This window comes from Hemibagrus wyckioides, linkage group LG04 (assembly GCF_019097595.1).
Source record: "Hemibagrus wyckioides isolate EC202008001 linkage group LG04, SWU_Hwy_1.0, whole genome shotgun sequence".
Lineage (NCBI taxonomy): Eukaryota > Metazoa > Chordata > Actinopteri > Siluriformes > Bagridae > Hemibagrus > Hemibagrus wyckioides.
This window is the reverse complement of record NC_080713.1, coordinates 4,703,177-4,711,163: the sequence shown is the minus strand read 5'-3', so window position 1 is coordinate 4,711,163 and position 7,987 is coordinate 4,703,177.

The window sequence follows — 7,987 nt, the reverse complement described above, 5'->3', positions numbered from 1 at the left end:
CTCTCCTGCTCCAGGCTCAGGTTAAAGATGCGCTGTAAAGGGTCTCCCAGCTCCATTGCGCAGGCCTTCAGTAGTCGTGGAGATACTCCATCTGGGCCTGCAGCTTTACTGGGACGGAGCCTCCTCAGCTCTCCGCACACCTGGGCTGCTGTGATCATGGTGGAGGGATATTCTCCACCTCTGTGCTACAGTTGGTCTCAGTGGGTAGATTGAAAGCAGAAGTGGGGGTGGGGGGTGCAGTGTACTGAGGTGTGAATGAGTTGGGGTCGTCAAACCTGTTGAAGATGATGTTCAGCTGGTTCGCCATTCCCACACCTCCTTCAATGGTGTTACCCTGCCTCGAGCTGCATCCGGTTATTGTCTTCATCCCGCTCCACACTTCCTTCATGCTGTTTGTTACGACCCCGAAGTAGGCCTAGGGGAGACTCAGGGTGGTGAAGAAAAGAAAACCAAGTAAAAGAAAAAATGATACTTCCCTAACGCTGCTTTATTTTTAATACATCCTGGACTACAAACAAAAGTGAAACCAAAAACCTGCCTATACTGCGCTTCCCTTACAAACTTAAATACAGGGGGTGGCACCCGCCCCTTTCCTAAAGTGTCTAGACAGTGTGACGTCCTACGTGTTGCACAGTGTATGAGCGCGCTCTTTCTTACCTGTCCGAGCCCCGTCAGCACAACACTACACAAACACACACAGCTGTACATACACCTCAATACAATAGGCCTTACCTACCGTATCAATGCAGTCGTCAATTCGCGGCAGAGGAAATGAATCAGTCACAGTTATGGCATTGAGTTTTCTATAGTCTGTACAGAGTCTAAAAGTACCATCAGGTTTTGGCACCAACACACATGGTGAGCTCCACGGACTACAGCTAGGGACTGCTAAGCCATGTTCCAACAAGTATTCCGCTTCCTTACGCAAGATTTCACGTTTGGTGGAATTGAGACGATAAGGATGTTGTTTTAATGGTGTATCCTTTATCACTTTAATGTCATGTTGTAAGACAGATGTCTGTGTGGGCACGTCACTAAATATGGAGGGAAACTCCTTAATTAAAGCCACAATATCTCTACGCTGAAGGTCAGGTAAATGAGCAACCAGCGAGAGACTATCAGACTCAAGAGTTTTTAAAATCTGGGAGTTCATGAGTCTAGCCCCCAACTGGGTTGAAGACTGCTTGACTAAGTGCTCATCAGACTCCCAAGACGCAGCAATAGGCACTACTGCTACAGCAGCTTTCTGTCCACCTTGCACAAGTTCAGGAACCGGAAGACCCTCCACAGGCATTTCCCGATCTAGAAATGGCTTCAACATATTTATATGACACACTCGACTCTTACGTTTCCGATCTGGCGTATCAATGACAATCAGTTTGACTTAACTTCTCCTTGATTATATACGGCCCTAGAAACTTTGAAGACAGTGCAGACCCAAGAATGGGTAAAAGAACCAGCACTTTGTCACCCGTTTTAAATTCACGGGACACTGATCTTTGGTCAAAACACCGCTTCATCTTAGCCTGCGACTTATCTAGCATTTTCTTTGCTAGCTGACAAGCTCTGTGCCACCGTTCACGAAAAGCACTGGTATAATCCAAAACATTCTTGCATGGCTCTACTTTATTAGACATGAATGTCTCTTTTAATACCTTCAATGGGCCTCTTACAGAATGTCCAAAAACTAGTTCCGCTGGACTGAACCCCAAAGATTCCTGAACTGCCCCTCGAGCAGCAAACAAAACCAACGGCACACCCTCGTCCCAGTCTTTTCCACTGTCCATGCAAAACTTCCTCAACATAGATTTTAAGGACTGATGAAATCGTTCTAATGCGCCTTGTGACTCTGGATGGTACGGACTTGACATTTGATGTTGTACCCCTAGCATTTGAATAATCTGTGAAAACAAAGTGGACGTAAAGTTAGTTCCTCTGTCTGTCTGCACTACCCTTGGAAGGCCAAATGTAGTAAAGAACTTTGTAAGTGCTTTAACTACAGTCTGTGCTGTAATTCGGCGTAGTGGAATTGCCTCTGGAAATCTTGTAGCAGTACACATAATAGTGAGTAAAAACTGATTTCCTGCCTTTGTTTTGGGCAAAGGACCTACACAGTCAACCAACACCTTTTCGAAAGATTCTCCCATCACAGGAATAGGGTGCAAGGGAGCAGGAGGAATCACCTGGTTTGGTTTTCCTACCTTCTGACATGTCTCACATAAAGCACAATACTTAACTACGTCTTGGCGTAGCCGTGGCCAGAAAAAATGTTTCAACACTCGGTTGTATGTCTTGGTAACCCCCAAATGTCCAGACCAGGGATGATCATGGGCTACACTCAAAACCAAGTGTCGATACTTTAAAGGAACCACAATCTGAAAAACAGCATCTTTAGTTTCATCTACTCTAGAAGTCCACTTGCGCATCAACAAACCATCATCTAGAAAGAAAGCCACTTGTTTCTTGTCCACATCATTAATGTCAGGTATCGCAGTAAAGAAGGAGTGTAAACTTTCATCACAATGTTGTTCCGAAATTAATTCATTTCTAGTAACACTTTTACTAGACAAGGGGCCTGTAAGCAGCTGGGTTTTAACATCTGGCTGAACTAATTCCCCAGAGTTTTCTTGTGTGAAAAATGAGTCAGAAAGATCCAAAACATCACCAGAATATTTTGCTTGGGACCGTGTTACCACACATGAAGAAAAAACCTCTGGAAGTTTCTCTGCCAGATCATCAGATTGGCAATCAGCACAAACCTCAGACACTTCCACTACTGGAACAACTTTCCCACCGGCTAGGTCATTACCTAGAATAAAATCTACACCAGTAACTGGTAAAACCGGCCGAACTCCAACTTTAACAGTACCAGTCACAACACCAGATTTCAAAGACACATAATGCAAGGGAACACAAACATACCCCATCTCTAAGCCCTGGCAAAGAGCATAAGATCCAGTAAATGTGTGTTCTGATAGGGCAAGTAAGCCTTCACGAATAAAAGACTGAGCTGCTCCAGTGTCACGTAGAATTACAATCTCTTGTTCCTTACCTTCTAAAATAGACACACTACCACGAGAAAGAAATGGTTTGTAGCATTCATCTGCACTTACCACAGACGGTTGAGAAATGGTTTTCACAAACCCCACACCTTTTGGTTGTTTGACATCAAGACCAGAACTCTTTTCCTGTCTCTCCTGCTTTCGTTTCAAGGCAAAACAATCAGCAGCCACATGACCAGGCCTGTGACAATAAAAACAATCAACATTTAATGATCTTGTCCTGTTGTGACCAGGGGAACTCACTGGTCCTGGTTGTTCTGGTTTTGGCTTCTGTTCACCTGGAATTGGTTGCTTAGGTTTAGATAAGAACAACATTTTGTGTGTTAGGATAAATTCATCAGCCAACACAGCAGCTTGGGACAGAGTGTTAACCTTGCACTCATTCAAATAAACTGAAACCCGTTCAGGCAGACAATTTTTAAAATCCTCTAGAAGCATTAGTTCCCTCATTGTCTCCTGACTGTTAACCTTACTTGCTGTAGTCCACTTATCAAAAAGGAGAGCTTTCTCCCTAGCGAACTCCACATAAGTTTGTGTCTGTGTCTTTCTGAAGTTCCGAAACCTCTGACGATAAGCTTCAGGTACAAGCTCATATGCTCGAAGAATTTCAGCTTTTACCGTGTCATAATCCATACTATCGGGTACAGACAGTGAAGAACAGACCTCCTGAGCTTTTCCAACCAGCTTACATTGGAGTAATAATGTCCACAACTCTTTTGGCCACTTTAGAGAATTAGCAATTCTCTCAAACACACTAAAGTATGTGTCAATTTCAGTCTCTCTAAAAGGCGGCACGAGTGCAATGTGTTTTGTAATGGCAAAAGAAGGGCTCGAATCCACAACTCCTCCTGGAACGGGTACAACTGGAGGGGGAGCTGGAGGCTCAGGCTTAGGAACGGAGAGAGAAGGCAGACTCGGCTGGGTAGAAGACATGGGGGTAAACTCCTTTACTCTCAGATCTAATTCCCTGAACCGAATTTCCCTCTCCAAATCCAGCTCCATACGACGGATCGCGAGCTTTAATTCATATTCAGCCCTCCTTTGCTCCGCACGCTCCTCCTTTTCCAGTTCCAAGCGCCTTACGCGCACCTTTACACGGGCACCCTCTCGGGACCCAGAGGTCTGTGGAGAAAATGGTTCGAACCTAGGTAAAGTTGCCTTAGTCTTGGGGAGGTGCAATGTAGACTCCCGTTCAACAGCCTCAACAGGAGTACTTAAGCCAACAACAACTTCAGGGTCAACTGAAGGACCTAACAGATGCAACTCCACCAGTTTTTCCAATATAAGCCTTTTAATCTCTTTCTTTACGAGTTGCCTTGACACAGGAAGTTCAAAATGGGCTGCAATTTCTAACAAATTGTCCTTTCTACAATTATCCAAACACTCAAGAGAGGGAGCACTCACGAAGGCCTGCAGATCAAATGTAGCCATGTTTAAAGCGGTAGCAACTACAAGTCCACGTTACCCAGATAACCTAACCACACACCAAGCACGATAACCACCAAATACACGGGATAGACAAAAATATAAGGATATCCCGGACGAGCCCCCAATTGTTACGACCCCGAAGTAGGCCTAGGGGAGACTCCGGGTCAGCAACCGGTGGTTTATCAAGCTGATAGTGGGTGAAAGAGTCCAAACCGGGTCTAAACAATGACACAGTGTAGACTGGCTGAATAAAAAAAACAAGGTTTCGCGACACAACCTGTAGTGCTTAATCAGTTTACTGTGCTGTACAACAGAAAACACGTATTTACAATATTTACAAATTTCACAAACAAGCCAAACATGGGGCTGGACAACGGCGGTGCTGAAGAAAAGAAAACCAAGTAAAAGAAAAAATGATACTTCCCTAACGCTGCTTTATTTTTAATACATCCTGGACTACAAACAAAAGTGAAACCAAAAACCTGCCTATACTGCGCTTCCCTTACAAACTTAAATACAGGGGGTGGCACCCGCCCCTTTCCTAAAGTGTCTAGACAGTGTGACGTCCTACGTGTTGCACAGTGTATGAGCGCGCTCTTTCTTACCTGTCCGAGCCCCGTCAGCACAACACTACACAAACACACACAGCTGTACATACACCTCAATACACCAAGTATTTAGACAGACAAACAAACCACGCGATTGCACACACAAGCAGAAACAAAACGCCGCCCCCGATGCAGTGTCAGTGTCTCGCTTTTATAGCCTGACTCTTCTTCCGGTTAATCATCCGGGGCGGCGATAGCGTGACTCGGCTCCTCCCGTCAGCGGCAGGTAGATGGCATGCGGCCAACTGCATCACGTTCCTCCCAATCGGTTACGCTGTAAACAAAGCCATCATAATAACCGAATAACCGAAAATAAAAATAACCGAAATACGTGCCGTGGCACGTAACACTGTTGTTTTGCAACCTCTGCTCCAGCTTCCTCCTGTACTGCTCCTTCGCCTCCTTGAGCTGGACTTTTAGTTCCTTCTGCACATGCTTAAGCTCCTGCTGATCACCATCCTTAAGGGTCCTCTTCTTCTGGTTCAGAAGTCCCTTGATGTAGCCTGGTGTCAAGTTTGTCTTTACACACACAAGTGCTATGCTCCTGGGTGTCAGAGACATTTCGACAACTCCTACGGGAAATTCAAAAAAAGAAATTTGAAAGAAAAAAAGAATATTTGAATAGACTATTAACCCCATTTGATTTACATAATCAACGTTCTTCATTTTTTTTCTCATGAGAAATTAAGATTTGGGAATAAGATGAACTTTTCCAAAACCTTGCACGTTACATTACAGGAGCAGTGTGAATGTGTACAGTTCAGTGACTTGTGCTGTAAATAACAAGATTAAAGTTTTTCATCGTTGTCAGCTGTATTTAACAGCCAAGATAACTAAAATGTAACTTAAATTGTAAAGTAACTGGATAAATATTTTGTTATGATGCAATTTATGTTCAATTCAATTCAGTGTCATGTGTACACACCGATCAGCCATAACCAGTAGCAGCCGGCCAATAGGGGGCACCGGGGTGCTGCCCCCTTAGAATTAGCCAGAGGAGACTGCTACTTTAACATGTTAACAATAATTATATATTTTAATAACGAAATAAAATCATTTAGTCATACTATTCCACTGTTAGTCATATTATCATTTATTTAAAACAAAAAAATTGTGAAACTGTATTTCGCTTATTTGTGTGTGTAAACTTTTGTAAAGCATGTGAATTGAGGCTAAGCTCTGATTTCCTCAAGCGTAAGGATTTGAGCGAGTTTGACAGAGGGCCAAATTGGGATGGCTAGACAACAAAACTCCAAAACATACATCTCCAAAACTGCAGCTCTTGTGGGGAGTTCCCCGTCTACAGTGGTCAGTATCTATTAAAAGTATATATATATACTTAAGTATAGGTATATATATAAGTCCTGTAAGTATCTTTTAAGTCCTGTAAGTTGTGAGGTGGGGCCCATGGAGGCCTTAAAGGATCTGCTGCTAACATCTTGGTGCCAGATACCGCAGCACACCTTCAGGGATCTAGTGGATTCCATGAGTCAGGGCTGTTTTGGCAGCAAAAGGGGTCCAAAACAATATTAGGCAGGTGGTCATAATGTTATGCCTGATTGGGGTATAGTATATTTTGCTGTATATCACAAAGCAGCCTCACAGAAATCCAGCTATAGGTTCAGATTTAATAAGCAAGCCAGATGTGACCGTAGACTGTGAAACAACAAGAGGAAGAAACCTTTGTTTCCTCTCAAGCCTTAAGCCTCGTTAGTGCAAACGTTGTCACCCGGTTTTAAACATATTTAAATATACTATATTCAGGGGCGGGCTTAGTGATTTGGGGGCCCTAAGCGATTCCATGTATGGGAATCTTGCACATGTGCAGTACGATAGCAACGTTCCACTATTCATGAATCATGGGGGGCCCTGTTTTTGAAAAGATGTAATAGTAATGTTAAAATCTTAATGGTTATAGACAGACCATACAATATATGATAGAAAAGTAATAAGTACTATATGATTTATATAGGCTTCTTGGTATTGGTCGGGGCCCCCTAATTCCCTGGGGCCCTAAGCGGCTGCTTACCTCGCTTATTGGTTAAGTCCGCCCCGACTATATTTAAAGATTTATATGTAAACTTATATGTCGTATGCAAAATGTTTTTATTTAACAAAGGAGATGTAACCAATATAGGCTAAATGTACAGCATATAGTATATTTTACAAAGCAGCCTTACAGAAATATGGGTTTAGCTATGGGTTTAGATTTAATGTACAAGTTGAAAGTTACTGCAGACTTTATAGACAACGTGAGGAAGGAACCGTGAGAGGGAATCTTTCCTCTTCTGAGTGACAGCAGATTGTATCAATCATTACTCGTCCTCAGCTGCACACTGTAAAGTCAAACAGTGCAAATTGTGTTGAAAAAAATCCTATGGACGAGCGTCCATGTCTTTTCATTTAGAGTTTTTAGATTTATGTGAGTCTAGGGTATCCAGATGAAATTTTCCATTGAATAACGAATTAGACTTGAGTCGAAAAACTGTTTTTAGTGCGAAAAATTTTAAACGTATTTTAATAAACAATATTTAGAAATGTTTCAAAACTAGTAAGACATGGGTAAAATGGGTAAATAGTGGCTTTTATTATTTATTATATTTTTCTGTTAAGACAAGGATGCAATAAAAGAAAATCAAGGAAATCAGGGAGGGGGCAAATAGTTTTGGATCTGTGCTGCATATTTTGATACAAGGGTTATTGTGAATTGTAAATGCTTTTATTACTTCTATTGCTATTACTTTTAATACACTATACTAATTCTTATTTTTTTCCCTAACTTATATTGATCTTACATAGAGTTGAAAACAGTACATGTTTTTTTATTTTTTAAACTATTACGCAACTTTTGATAAATAAAGCTCTCGTGAGCAGAGACGACCGTAATCA